The 14858-nt window shown below is 40.3% G+C and overlaps 1 protein-coding gene and 1 long non-coding RNA gene across 9 annotated transcripts in view; one reads left to right on the plus strand and one right to left on the minus strand.

The window, feature by feature from the left end:
• Window positions 1–14858, plus strand: part of FOXP1 (forkhead box P1) — a 639921-nt gene that overhangs the window by 408861 nt on the left and 216202 nt on the right. The gene's annotated exons all lie outside the window — the stretch shown is intronic.
• The window catches only part of LOC108542233 (uncharacterized), a 26610-nt gene continuing 23457 nt past the window's right edge, over window positions 11706–14858 (minus strand). Inside the window, exon 4 of the long non-coding RNA XR_001889198.1 lies at window positions 11706–13083. This is a non-coding gene — a long non-coding RNA (uncharacterized LOC108542233). The remainder of the gene's footprint in view (window positions 13084–14858) is intronic.

Below are 14858 nucleotides of genomic sequence, written 5' to 3' on the forward strand. Positions count from 1 at the left end.
AGGAGATCGAGACCATCCTGGCTAACATGGTGAAACCCCGTCTCTACTAAAAAATACAAAAAACTAGCCGGGCGAGGTGGCGGACGCCTGTAGTCCCAGCTACGATGGAGGCTGAGGCAGGAGAATGGCGTGAACCCGGGAGGCGGAGCTTGCAGTGAGCTAAGATCCGGCCACTGCACTCCAGGCTAGGGGACAGAGCGAGACCCCATCTCAAAAAAAAAAAAAAAAAAAAAAAAAGAATCAAGAACAAGAAAACAAAAGGTGGTTTTTTGTTGTTGTTGTTTGTTTTTGTTTTTTTTAAGCCAGAACTTTAGAAGGTCCTCCAATTTCTGAGTATAACTAGCTGTAGGTGCATCTTATAAAACTCCCATAAAATATTGGCATAGAGACTATGGCATAATTAGAGAATGGTTGCTGAGTATGCTGGAAGAGATGGTGAGACAGTCACTTCACTCCACCAGTGCCTACAAAATATCCCATGTGCCAGAGCTGAGTGAAATCCTCAGCACTGGCTCTGTGTAATGCTTGGGTGCAATTCAGATGTTTCCAATTGGAAATTGAATAGCAAATAATTTTGAATTTTCAACTGCACAATTAATGACACGTTCGTTGTAGAAAAATTAGAAGATGCAGCTAAGAAAGCAAACAGAAAAGAAGCTATATCGCTTGCAATCCTATTTAATGGAGGTAACAACTGTTAACATTTCAGTGGATACCCTATTTTCCCTTTCTTGTAAAAATCATGTCTTCTCATTTTATGTATTTGTATTCTCATTGCCACCATAGAACATTATAGATGAAAAAAGAGCTAGCAGTAATGTTGCTGATGAGTGAGAATTGTGAGGGTTAATTCTCTTACATGGTGTTTCACATTTTAATCTTAATTTTAATTTCACATTTTGTGTGTTTACAGTTTTAAGAGAAAATTCATGTTCTTGGTTTCAAATTGCATCATTCATGGGCTAATATTTTTCTAACTCCTCCCCTCTTTTATCTTTTTCCAGCTATGCCAAGTAATTCCATATTTAGCCACAATTCTTAAGCAATTATTGTTTAGGCTGGTGTAATGGCTCACACCTATAATCCCAGCACTTTGAGAGGCCGAGGCAGGTGGATCACTTGAACTCAGGAGTTCAAAACTAGCCTGGCCAACATGGTGAAATCCTGTCTCTACTACAAATACAAAAAAAGTAGCCGGGCGTGGTGGCATGCACCTGTAATCCCAGCTACTTGGGAGGCTGAGGCAGGAGAATCACTTGAACCTGGGAGGCAGAGGTTGCAGTGATCTGACATCATGCTACTACACTCCAGCCTGGGTGATAGAAAGAGACTCCGTCTCAAAAAAAAATTGTGAAGAGCAAACATTCAACATGGTAAAATAGGTAGGCCATCCTATTTTTAATAAATGGGTATATTTCTTCCTTTTATTGAAAATCCTAAACATCTTGTCTTTTTTTTTTTTTTTAAGGCAGAGTGCCTTCTAGGTTCAAGTGATTTTCATGCCTTAACCTCTTAAGTAGCTGGGCTTACAGGCATGCTCCACCACACCCAGATAATTTTTGTATTTTAAGTAGAGACAAGGTTTCACCACATTGGCCAAGCTGGTCTCAAACTCCTGGCCTCCAGTGATCCACCTGCCTCGGCCTCCCAAATTCTGGGATTACAGGCGTGAGCCACTGCACCCAGCTGTCAAAAGATGTTTATGGGTTAGAAATTACTGGCCAGGCGCGATGGCTCACACCTGTAATCCCAGCACTTTGAGAGGCCGAAGGTCAGGAGATCAAGACCATCTTGGCCAACATGGTGAAATCCTGTCTCTACTAAAATACAAAAAAAATTAGCCAGATGTGGTGGCACGTGCCTGTAATCCCAGCTACTTGGGAAGCTGAGGCAGGGGAATCGCTTGAACCCAGAGGCAGAGGTTGCAGGGAGCTGAGATTGCGCCACTGCACTCCCGCCTGGTGACAGAGCAAGACTCTGTCAAAAAAAAAAGAAAAAAGAAATGACTGACCGGGTGTGGTGGCTCACACCTGTAAATCCCAGCACTTTGGGAGGCCGAGGCAGGAGGATCTCTTGAACTCAGGAGTTCAGGACCAGCCTGTGCAACATAGCAAGACCTCATCTTTACTAAAAATAAAAAAATAGCCAGGTGTGGTGGTACATGCCTGTGGTCCCAGATACTAGGAAGGCTGAGTTGAAAGGTGAGCCTGGGAGGTGAAGCCTGCAGTGAACCATGGTTGCACCACTGCCCTCCAGCCTGGGCAACAGAGCGAGACCCTTTCAAAAAAAAAAAAAAGAGAGAGAGAGAAAGAAAGAAAGAAAATAAATTACTAGTATTATTAGTAGTAAGAGTATTAGAAGTAATAATAATAGCAGTGGAAAATTTATGGAAAGCCTCTGCTCTCCATACTCATGCTTAGTACGCTACCAGTGTTAGTACAATTCCTTCTCACGAGCACCCTGTGAGCTAAGTGCTCTTAAAATACCTGTTCTACACAGGAAGAAACTTAATTAGCTGCCCACGCTCATTCACACAGCTTACGACTGGACAAGCCCAGATTTCACCCCACATCTGCCTGACTCCAGAGCCTGAGCTCTTCATCAGAGCTCTCAAGCCTCTCTTACTGTGTTTGTTTATTGTGGTGACGATCAGTTCATCCCGAAAGGATTTCTCCCATTCTGCCTGCTCTCCTTCAGCGTTGTGAGTTCCCTGAAATGTTTTGCCATTCCACTTCAACCCAACTTTTCTCACTGAGTTCAGAAAGCAAATACTAAGTATTCCCACAGACAGCAGCTTTTCCATTTCCACCCTCTCCTATTTTCAGATCGAGCCCTTATTTGTAGCAGATCTACCTAATTTTACTCTTAAGCAACTGTGCCTTGTAACTTAGGCTGGTTTCGTCTCATTTCAAAGGGAGAGAATCCTGCTTCGCACCTGTTGGCTGTGTGTCCTTCCAGTGAACACCCAAGCCTGGCACCATCAGACTGAAGTTAGCCTGATTCCATCTGTTTCTAAAACACTTTGATTGGAAGGCCTTTGTTTTCTTTATTTATTTATTTTTTTTTTTGAGACGAGCCTTGCTCTGTTGCCCAGGCTGGAGTGCAGTGGTGCGATCTCAGCTCACTGCAACCTCTGCTTCCCAGGCTCAAATGATCCTCTTGCCTCAAACTCCTTAGCAGCTGGGACTGCAGGCACCCGCCACCACACCCAGCTAATTTTTTGTATTTTTATTAGAGATGGGGTTTCACCATGTTGGCCAGGCTGGTCTTGAACTCCTGACCTCAAGCTATCTGCCCGCATCAGCCTCCCAAAGTGCTGGGAAATTATAGGCGTGAGCCACCGCACCCGCCCTTCTGTTTGTTTTGTTTTGTTTTGTTTTGTTTGAGACAGCCTCTTGCTCTGTTGCCCTGGCTGGAGTAGTACAGTGGTCCGATCATAGCTCACTGCAGCCTTAAACTCCTGGGCTCAAGCAGTCCTCCCACCCCAGCCTCTCAAGTAGGTGAAGCTACAGGCACATGCCACAAGGCCCAGCCAGCAGGCCTTTGTTTTATCCAGAAATAGCAGAAATTCGGCAGTGCCTCTGGTGGTGATGTTTACAGCATGCTATAGGCAATAAAGCTAAGGCATTAGGGTCCTGAAGGATCTGAACCATACTTCCAACAAAGAAAACTTTTCTGATTGCTGTCTCCTTTGACTGGTCAGGGGGATGGTGGAAGTATTGCTTCTAAGAACGGGGAAATCTGGGCTTATTAATAAGGCTACATATAATACATTGCAAGCAGTGGTGGTTGCAATTGATACTTTATAGACAACTGAAAAGCAGCTATTTTGGGTTTGACATGGCCCCTTTATTGCTTTTGTGTTTGGGAACATGGAACCAGAAGACTTAAACTGTAGACTTTCTCCAGGTGCTCCCAAACAGCTGTCACACACTGACAGGACAAGGGAAATACCTTCTTTGTTTTCTTAGTATTATGTAACAGGCTTGAACCCTATTCTGACCAACAAAAATGTATTTGGATAAAATATTTCTGGTACCTTGTGTTTCTTGAGGAAATTATTCACCCAGCTTCACTGATTAATGAGTCCTTTTGAAGTTGCCACAGTTACTTTCATTATTTTAATAACTGGAGAGAGTGGATTATTTTGCTTCAAGAGTGATTAGCTCTGTTGACAAAATGTCCTTTGCTCCCTGAGTGGTATTTTGTGTTCCTGTGTCTCTGTCTCACCTGCTTTGCTCACATAGAACACCACTCCAGTCAACAAAGAACAATTGCTTAGCACAATAAATAAAAGATAGTACTCACAAACGATGTATGATAGGACTTAGGGTAGGAGTTTTAAAGATTCATAACCTACAAATCAAACTATGTACATTTCCCTAGCAGCAAAAGCATATATTTGTTTCCGGTTTAGGAAAGTCTTTACCTTTCATGACTTATTTTATGAAGTCAGCTGATTACCCAGAGTCCATGAGTCCTTGCTTTACCATTAAATCACTAACATGTTAGTTGGTCACCATTCTGAATCAGCACAAAGCCCAAATAACTAGGCTACAGAGGTTCATTTTTAGTCTCTTAATCTCTCTCTCACCTTTGAAAACAAGCTGATGGGTCTGCTTTTGAAAAGAACAGTGGAAAAGGCTGAAAAGCAATCTTATTTGAAGAAAAACCATAAATTGGAAATCTCCCAGTTTTTGGTCCGCTGTTGGAGAGGCAGGGAGCCTCCATTCCTTGAAGGTGTCGTCACGGCCACATACGTGTTGTGAGTGCAAAAAAGAGACACACCTGATGGGCCAAAAAAGTCAGTCAAGCTATTTTGATTCCCAGAATGAGACATGAAGTAGATGCATGTTTCTGGGTGGCTTAGATATTTGCCCCTTAGGCTACTTCGAAAGTCCAAAATAGGCCAGGCGCGGTGGCTCACTCCTGTAATCCCAGCACTTTGGGAGGCCAAGGCAGATGGATCACGAGGTCAGGAGTTCGAGACGAGCCTGGCCAACATAGTGAAACCTCATCTGTACTAAAAATACCAAATACTAGCGGGGTGTGGTGGCAGGCACTTGTATTCCCAGCTACTGGGGAGGCTGAGGCAGGAGAATAGCTTGAACCCAGGAGCAAAGGTTGCAGTGAGCCAAGATCATGCCACTGCTCTCCAGTCTGGGCAACAAGAACGAGACTCCATCTCAAAAAAAAAAAAAATCCATTTTTCTACTCCAGCTTGGTTGTACCTGCAATCTGCTGTGTCCTTGATTCTTCTACCCTTCTCTTCCTACCCTGGCTATATTGGGGGGGGGTGTGCATGTGCATACATTGTGTATTCGTTTTGCTCCTTATTCTTTATCTGTAGAGTCATAGAATTTCTAGAATTCCTTAGATGATCCAGACTCACATTTTATGGATGAAGAAACTAAGCTCAGACAAAATAAATGCTTTGTCCTTTGATTAACTTTGCATGGATGCTCCTGATGTATTTAGAAACAGTCTTGTGGGGTATGATGTGGACCCTGCCATGATCTGTGAAGATGGATGAAATCAGGAATTTTATTTCTATGGTACTGACACTATTAATAACAATTCATACATAGGGTATGTGTGTATTACCATGTACATGTATGTCTGTGTTTCCCTGTTTTGTTTTGTTTTGTATTGTTTTTGAGACAGGATCTTGCCGTGTTGCCCAGGCTATTTACAGGCACCTGGGCTCGAACGATCTGCTGCCTCACCCTCCCCAGTAGCTGGGACTACAGGTGCACGCCACTGCACCTAGCTTACTCTTAAATTCTCACTATCAATTATTGGGAAGTGGGGTTTTCACCCCTCCACAGTAGTCTTTCTACAATAAGGATCTGTAAACTCTAGATTTTGTTTAGTAAAAAAATTGTTTTTGGCTTTGGAGGCTGTTCTTTCTGTCACAGATACTCCACATGAAAGCAGCTATAGATATTACATAAATAATGGATCTGGCTGTGTTCTAATAAAACTTTACTTACAAAAACCGAGGACTAGATTTGGCCCATAGGCAGTAGTTTGCAAACCCCTGTCCTAGACCATGCATAGATGGATATTTTTTCTGTGTAGAGGGTGGTAAAGTTCCTCTGTTAATCACATGATACTTTAAGATTGGTAACTTTATTTTGTCACTTTCTTCTTCAACAACAATCACAACAAAAACTTCCCCATTTCATCCTTCCCACCATGGTTGGTTTCCCAACTCCCATTCCTTAAAGCTTCCTTCATTGTGGTTTTCCTGATGACTTCAAGCCCATGTTTTCTTGAATGCTGTTGGAAAGAGGCTTAGACTTCCCAGAATATGCCAGCAATCCCTGGTGAGATGACTTCAGCCCTCATCTCCACGTCTGATTATTATCAGCCATGCAGGAGATAACCTCGGTAATTCCTTACTAGATATTCATAGTTTTCATGAACTGACCTGTTGTCACCCACACCCCCACTGTCATTTAAAGTTGCCTTTCACTGAATTTCTAACTGGAATGTGAAGCATCTTAACTTTGGCCTAGGCCTCTCCTTCTCCACGTCTAATGTATGGTTTTACTAATGTATGACAGCTAATATGTTGCATCAGAAGATCACACTGTCCTTCTATGCTTGCAGGACTTTTATGCAGGGCAAGAACTAAGGCAGAAAGTGTGTGTGTGTGTGTGTGTGTGTGTGTGTGTGTGTGTGTGTGTTTCTTTTTTCTAAATTGAGGCAGTTCCCATTCTAGAAATTTTGTGAATAGAGTCAGGCTGATTGGGTGGTGATGGCGAGGAGAAGAGAGAATGGAGACTGGGGTTGAGACAGTCTCATGAAATGTCTTACTGGCTGATTATTCCTATCCAACTATGATGATTTTTCAGAAATCTTTAGGGATACTGACCATTTTCTTAGGCAATAGATGAGAAACTATTGGTAGAGGGGGAAAAAAGGTGACCTCTGGACTAATAGGGAAAAAACAGCGATCTCTCAAGTTTACAAAATGCAAGGGCTCTGCAAAAAATCTGAGAATGTTGATAGAGGTTTCAGCCAGCCTAGGTTTGAGTGTCGCTGCTGTAACTCACCCTGTGATTTGAAGTAAGTCACTCACGCGTTGAGCCTCTGGATACGACTTCATTTCTAAGTTTACTTTTGCCTCTGAAACTCCATGCTGCTTCTCCTATCTTAAGTTTCTCAGTAAACTAGAAATCAGACTCAGTTTTAGATATTTGGTGCTTCAGTAATTTTGGGGAAAGGTGGTACCTCACAAATCAGTGGGCAGGGCAGCCCTTTAAAAAATGGAATTCCAGGCAATTAACGAAATTTCCAAGCAACAAATAAAAATACCAACAATGAATCCAGAAGGAAGAGGGAAAGAAGATAGAAGGAAATCCTTATTTTGAACACAGGACCAGTCAACAAGGTGGGATGCAAAACTCTTGGTGAGAAAACCTGGGATTTGGAGTCCATGCCCTCCTGCCTTCTGTCCTGGTGACCTTAGGCAGTTGCTTAGCCTCAGTTTTTTCATCTGTAAAATAAGGTTAATAATAACTGCCCTGCAAATCTCAGAGGAGTATTAGCAGAAGCAAATGAAGTGTTATAGGTCAAAATGCCTGGTAAGCAATGACACACTACATAAATGTAGGTGTCACCATTATTGGATGCGATTTTCATTTGCTTTACATTCTTTGAGACTTTCACATATTTTCAAACCCAGTGGATTCCCTCGAGGCCCTTGATGCTATAGGACTGTGGGGATTTAGTTCCTTGGGATTTCTGTTGAGTAATTCTGCACATAACCAACAGGGCGTTAAAAAGCAGGCATGTATCTATTTTTCCAAGATTTTCGTTCTTTTCCTTTAGTGTAATATATCAGAAACTTAATTTTATAACGAAAGGCACTGTTTGTGAATTTTCTTTTATTTAAAAAAAAGTAGTGGAGGACTACCCCAGAGCTTCCAGAAAACAAAAGCCACAATATCCATGATTAAGCAAAGGAGGCTACATGAGATTTGGCAGGAAGGATAGCAGGTTGGGTTGTTACTTATCAAAGGAATATTTGCTGTTGGCCTTAGTATAATAATGTTAATGAGATTATTAGGTGGGGGAGATTTTTAATAAATAATTGATAAGGATTAGAAAGTGCCTTTTCTGCAAATAAACTTCAGAATAATTAATATTCATGGACTCTGTTTGTCAACAGAAAAATGTAAATGAAGAGCCAGTCCCATCACCAGACACATGTCCTGAAGGACATCTGTAAGATAGGGTTAAAGATAGAAAAGCTAAATGCAGAGGCCTGGCCCAGACCCCAGCCCCGTGTGTCAATACAACTTTTCACGTCGTTACATACACATTTTCCAGTCTGTGTCTCCCTCTGAAAGAAACCCTGAATTTCAGGTTGCTAATAGATTGTTGGTTGCAAGTATGAAGGACAGAGGAAGTAAGAGAGAAGGCAACTTGCTAATGCAAAAGCAGTGTACTGAAAGTCACTTTTATTTCTTATTTATAATCTACATGCACTCTCTGGATAATAGATGACACTGCTCATTCAGTACTTTAACTTCAAAGCAGAGAGAAGCCATGGATGACAGAGCCGGGAGCGGGAATACAAAGGTACTAACAACAAGAGGAAAAATGCCTGTTTACGGGATTGCATTTGTTAGCACGCTCTCTTCAGATATTGTTCCCCCAGGAATAGCGAAAATATGTGCAGCGCGAACAATGATTTAACATCTGAAAATGGTACTTAAAGAGTTTCTGTCTGGTAGTAATGTGATGAAGGGTTCTGAAGGGAACCTGGGGACTTCATTTCTTCTATTTATCTATATGTCTCTCTGGTTTTAGTCAGCAGTAATTGCATATTTAACCCCTCAAATAGCTTTAACCCTCACGATGCCAACTTTTTACCCTGTACAAAATGTGCTTTTATCCCAGCAAAGGCAGACTCAGAAATTCCCTTGCCAAAAAATTATTTAAATTAAAAAAAAAAGTGAGTGTATGTTTGTATGAATGGATGGAAGGCTGGATGGATGGATGACTGAAAAGAAGTTATAGCAGCATTTTGCAGTTAGATTTGGGTGAAGAATCATGCCCACCTTCCTGGTTTGGAAGAAGACCAGTTAAGAGTACAGATATTATGAAGAGTGAAAACTCAAACAAAAAGAAGAAAACAAAGAAAGAGGGACTAAAACCACCATGTTTTTATTTTGAATTCATTGTGGCTGGAGCTCAGAGAGGAAAAAGAAGGCCCCATGGAAGGAAGTTGTAGATGGACGCTGAATCAAGAGTAGAAATTTGCCGCTTGCCTCAGCAAGATGGTTTTCTTAATTAGTGGTCGTTCTGGGAGGCCTGCTTAACAGCTTATGCGAAACAAATATTAACACAAATTGTATAATTACATCAAAATCCCAAATTCCTCAAAGATGCAAAATGGTTTTCAGCTAAGAATACGCGAGCAATAAAACATCCTATAGTCAAAAGAAGCACACTCCAAGGAAACCATGAAGACTGGATCCGAGCGACTTTCACAGTTTATTTTCATGGTATTTAAATTATGATACCAGTGGGTATTTTTAATTAGTGTGCACTTGTCTACATAAGCCATGTTGGCAAATTTGACTCATTCATACAGTAGTTGCTGTAAAAGAGGCCAGCACAGCCTGCAGGAATTAAAATTAAAAGTTTCTGCAAGCTGTTGTCGACATGACCATATCTCATTAACTTTAAAAATGGAGATTATTTGCCTGAAAGCTTGATTTGACTAGCAGTAATCAAATATTAGGCTCAACGGAGTGAGGGGTGTTGGGGGAGTGTCATTGTTGTGATATATACCGCTAAGTGTTTTGCAGTTAACTTTAAATAGCAATATAAGATTTTTGTTTTGACAAAAGGGATAGGAAAGAGAAACACAGACATATGGCCTCGAAAGTATTATTAGGACAGTTTTATTTTAGATTAAGACTTATTATTTACTAAGTTTGCTGAAGATAAATACGATTGTGCTGATTACCAATTCTTCTCTCATTAAGGAGGCTGATTAATTATCCGGAGTAGCTCCCCCTGCTTGATCAAAGTTTAAGTATTGGAAATGGGGCCTATCTCGTGATTATCTTTTCTTTTTTCAATGCTCATTGGCATGAACCTTAAATTTGTACATTCGATTCATCCCATTGTTTTAACTAAATATGATGAAGGAGGTTGCAAAATTGTGCGTAAAATGAACCAAAATAGAAGAGCCTTCTTCTTATCTACTCTTTAAAGAGCTTGCTTGCTTCTACTCTACCTTTAAGAGCTTGTTATTTGAATAGATATCTGAGCAAAAAATCTCTTTTTTTTTTTTTTATTTTTTTTTTTTTTGTTTTTTTTTTTTGCCAGTAATTAGGGAGCCTAATGTTGAAAACCTAAAGTTACTGAAATATGGTAGACATGGGCTCATTTTAGACCCTGTTTTATATTTTCTCAGGCACAAAAGAACATTTGTAATGCATAAGAATAAACTATAAGATGAAGATACATTTGAGGTGGGGGAAGGAAAGAAAAAAGGTGCAGTTAAACAAAAGCCAGAAGATAAAGTCTTACACCTTTTTATGTCTTTGAACTGAGAACATGCTCTGCATTTTACTAAAGGAACATGAAGCTAGAATGTAAGTAACTGGTTTTTGCATTAGGCTCTCCCTGGAGGTAGCAGAAAAATATCATGTCCCTGCATGAAATGTGAATGTGAAATCTACCAGAAAGAAATATTTATGACCATTTTATGCTTGATTAGGCTTGGATGACATCTGTTAGAAGACAGGGACTGGACAAAGAGAGAGACGCTCGGGGGCAAATGTTAACGGAGTTGTTTAGAAGACGCAAGGGCAGAGGCGTCCATTTACTGCCAGGCAAAACACAGGAATTGTGTTAGCAAGAGTGCAGCTGACAGGCATCCACTGTGATGGAGACACTGTAAACTGACTTGATGAAATAGTCAAATACAGCTGTTGATAGTCACTGTACTGCCTCAGTTTATGAGCAGGTATCTAGGCTTAACCCTGATCCAGTAACTTCCAGGATGCTGGCACCTTAATCAAGTTACATAAATGTGACTCAGCTGTAAAAAGAGCTCATCTTCATTTTTTCAAGTGAGTTTTACACTCTCCTCCCATGCGGGCTCAGCAGTACCGAGAAACTCTTCTCTATTTCTCTGTGAAAGGATAAATAATTAAATTGCAAACTTACTTCTGTACCCGTCTATAACCTGTCTCTTATCTTAAGTTTCCCCTGTTTAAAAAAGAAAATTCAAGGCCCCTGGGTTCTATAGAAGTACTTCATCACTTTAAACAGTGCAAATGTTTGCCTAAAAACGGGGGGAAAAGTTTTCCAACACTGGCAAACATTTTATCAATTGTTAAACATTTCACTGGTAAAGTAAGTGCTGTTTGTCTGAAGAAATGGCTCTACCAAGAGTGGAGGTATGAGCAGTTATTTCATTCTGGTTCTTTTCCCAGCTTCTTTTCCTGTAAATTTTCTGTCTGGAATGCTGATGGGAAATGTTATTTTGTTTTTGTTTGCAGCAGTTCTGTTGTTTTGATTTTGTCTGAGTGGTATGGAAAACAGTACGTCACTTAGAGTGGGTGTTTTGTCTACCGGCCATTTGGCCATTGCACATATATTTCTCATACTTATTACATGATGACAAGGGAACCGACAAGGCACAATTTTCCAGTTGAATTTTTCTTTCCAGTTTAATAATAGTGAAAAAAGAAAACAAAGTTAATAGATTTAGCAGTTTGATGGTACTCATGATGTGATAGCTGACTTTTTTTTTTTAAACTCTTTCCTTGTGGTTAAGGAGGTATTTAGGTAAAAGTCAGATTAATGCATACATCAGTTTCTATAATAAACTGGATGTGGTTAGTGTTTCACATTTTGCGTAGAGTTGCAAAATACGGTAATTTAAGCAGGAAAATTCATAAAAGGATAATAAACAATGTTAACATCATTCCTATGATTAGCCTGGGGTACTCTTGCCCTGGTTTTAGGCCACATGTAACAAACCTCTATCAATAAATGTGTCTCAATTAAAATTATTTGAAATGAAATTTGGATGAAAACCCAGCATACAAATCTCAAAGAATAACTTAAGGCTGTTTACTGGCTCAGTTTGGACAGGCTTTATCTGAAATCATTCTCAGCTTTTGCAATGTTAAGGAACATATTGCAGGAGTGTAGAAGTTAGCTCTACAAGTAAGTAATTTTTAGTGTAATACAAAAATATAAAATGGAAACCATGATTAATTTTTCAGTTTCTCTCTGCAGATATCTAATCATTGTACCCATGGACCGCCAAAGGCTCCCATTAAAGATTTAAAATGCAAGAGGAAGGTAGAATCCAAAAGATGGGATTTGGGATTAAATAATGTAAAATAACTGCAGGGCAGTAATGAAGTAAAAGCTCTTGGTGCAATAAGACATCGTCTTAGACTTTTTTGGGATCCACTTAAAATGTTGACACTGACACACAGTGTCAGAGATGTGATATAAATAAAATTATTTGTAACTGGTTAAGTTATAAAACCATGTTTTTCATCTTTCCAACATTAGCTTTCACCAAGTAATAATGATAAATAATAATAACAACATCAACAAGAAACTATCAGAAAAGCTCTCTGAAAATTCACACGTGCTCTCTTACGCTTTAAATACTGCCCTGTTATTCAGGGATTTTGCCTGCAATGTGGTACTAATGTATGTTGTTTCTTCCTTGAGGATTTTAGTTATAGATGGGGAAACGCAATGGTTGGGGGTCACCTGTGTATATACAGCGTGATTTTCTTCAAATCCAGGGAACTTTTATAATCTGGAAGAAAGGGACATCACCGCCTTCGTATATAAAAGCTGTCAGTGGGGTCCAGCCGGGCTTCTCCAGGCTCTGCTGTACTGTCTTTATCACTTTGCTCAGTTCCACATAATAACGTCTTCATCTGAGATTGCTGTGGCACAGGGGAACTGCATTTGTTGATCAAATTTGGCTGGATAACACTGTGATCTCGTATCCTGAAGTGCGGAGATGTGCCTGGAATATGTAAGTGCAAAGCTGGCCTCTTGATTGATTGATTCTGCCTGTCACAGAACAAGATAACCGGATCAGTAAATACCCTGTGCACTTCAACATCATTTCCACAATCAAAAGTGAGGGCATCACGGGGCTGGAAAACACTGGAGCATGATGGGAATGCACACAATTCAGAAGGATCGTCAGGAACATATATATGTACACACACACACACACACACACACACACACAAAGAAAAGACAAATCTTTGTGTGTGTGTGTGTGTGTGTGTATGTTTTTTAAGAAAAGGACAGCATAAAAAAGTATTTCTGTGTGTTTAGAATGCTTTCTCTTTGTAAAAGTTTATTTTGCAGCTGTCATCTTGGAGGTGTTCAGCATTTATCATAAAAAGTTGTTATTCAAGTTTTGTGTACATAAGAGATTTAGAATGCAGATTAGGGAAACAGAGCTGGAGAAGAGGCCAGTAGTGGTCTCAAGCACAAAAGGAGCTTGCACCCAAGAGTTGCTCCTATTAAAATAAACAAGACGTTTAAACAGATGGGCCAAACACATGTAAACAAGTTGTTTAAACTTTTTACTAAATTCCCAGGGAGTGCCTTTCAAAATTAGCACGGGTTGCCAAATTTGGTGTTTAATTACACAGAAAGTTCAAGAAAAGTTTAAAGAATGGAACTGTGTGAATCTTTGGAAGATGGGGGGGGAGGGTCTTAACAGGTCCCCAGGTGTCATTAATGATTCATGGTGCCCTGATGGTCGCGTTAGCGGCTCTTGTCACCGCTCCCCCCTTGTTTATGTTGCCTCTCATGTACTGGTCTTTTCCTCTCATAGCCTATAAGCTCCTTGAAGGCAAGGGCTGCCTTTTCTTCCTGTGTCTATACCCCCATTTTCCTGGAAGACTCCCTGCGCATACTACACAGAAAATGGCAAGTGGGTGAAGGACGCGCTAAATATTGGGCTGTCTTCTTAAGTATTTCTCAGAGTGATTGTTACTTCCCGAGATATTATTGGTCCCCAGAATTTGGCTAGTGTTTTAACCTAGAGTCATTCTTTTGGGGAACGTGTTTTCTTAATGTCAAGCAATCCAGTGAGCCTTGTTTAGCCTTTTGTCCTCATACAAAGTGAAAGATTGAGTTGAGTTGCTCAAACATGGTGCTTCTGTTACCAACAGTGACACAGTTACTTGATGATCACGTTGCTTCTCATTCTACAGCCTGGACCAGTGGCTGATGGAGCATGTTGCCTGCCTCACCTATGAATTTTGCACAGACCTCCAAGTGGTTCGTGGCGTGCCATGTTGCATTCTGGTTATCTCGGATGTCTCTGGGTGGGTGATGTCTAGATCATTCTGGCCATATTTTTTCTTTTTTTGTTTTGTTTGGCTTAAATCAACACCTGTCCCCTTCCTAGTCTGCCTCCATGGAGCACATGGCAAATTTAAGGCAAGGCAAGGTGGGGTTTAGAACCAGTCATTAAGACAAGAAACTTCTGTCTTCGAAGTAATTTCTCCCGTGGAAGGAAGGTATACATTAGTTAAAATAAACATTTCAATAGAGATTTTTATATAGCGAAACCAGCTCTCACACTTAAGAAAACATTATTACCACTTTTGAAATGTCTGATTAGTCCTTTGTGACTGACTTGTTTTTTATTTGAAATGATTAAAAATGCCTTTTGGCAGAATTGGCCTCCTTTCTCAATTTTTTGAATATAAAGAAAGCTTAAATGAGGTAAACGTTCATTAAACAAAAAAATTTGTGAGGTGCTGATGATTTTAGAGAAGTCATTCTGGGAAACAGGTTTTGATTTTTTTTTTTTTTTTTTT

Source organism: Rhinopithecus bieti, unplaced genomic scaffold (genome assembly GCF_001698545.2).
Source record: "Rhinopithecus bieti isolate Rb0 unplaced genomic scaffold, ASM169854v2 scaffold_21542, whole genome shotgun sequence".
In the NCBI taxonomy this organism is placed as follows: Eukaryota; Metazoa; Chordata; class Mammalia; order Primates; family Cercopithecidae; genus Rhinopithecus; species Rhinopithecus bieti.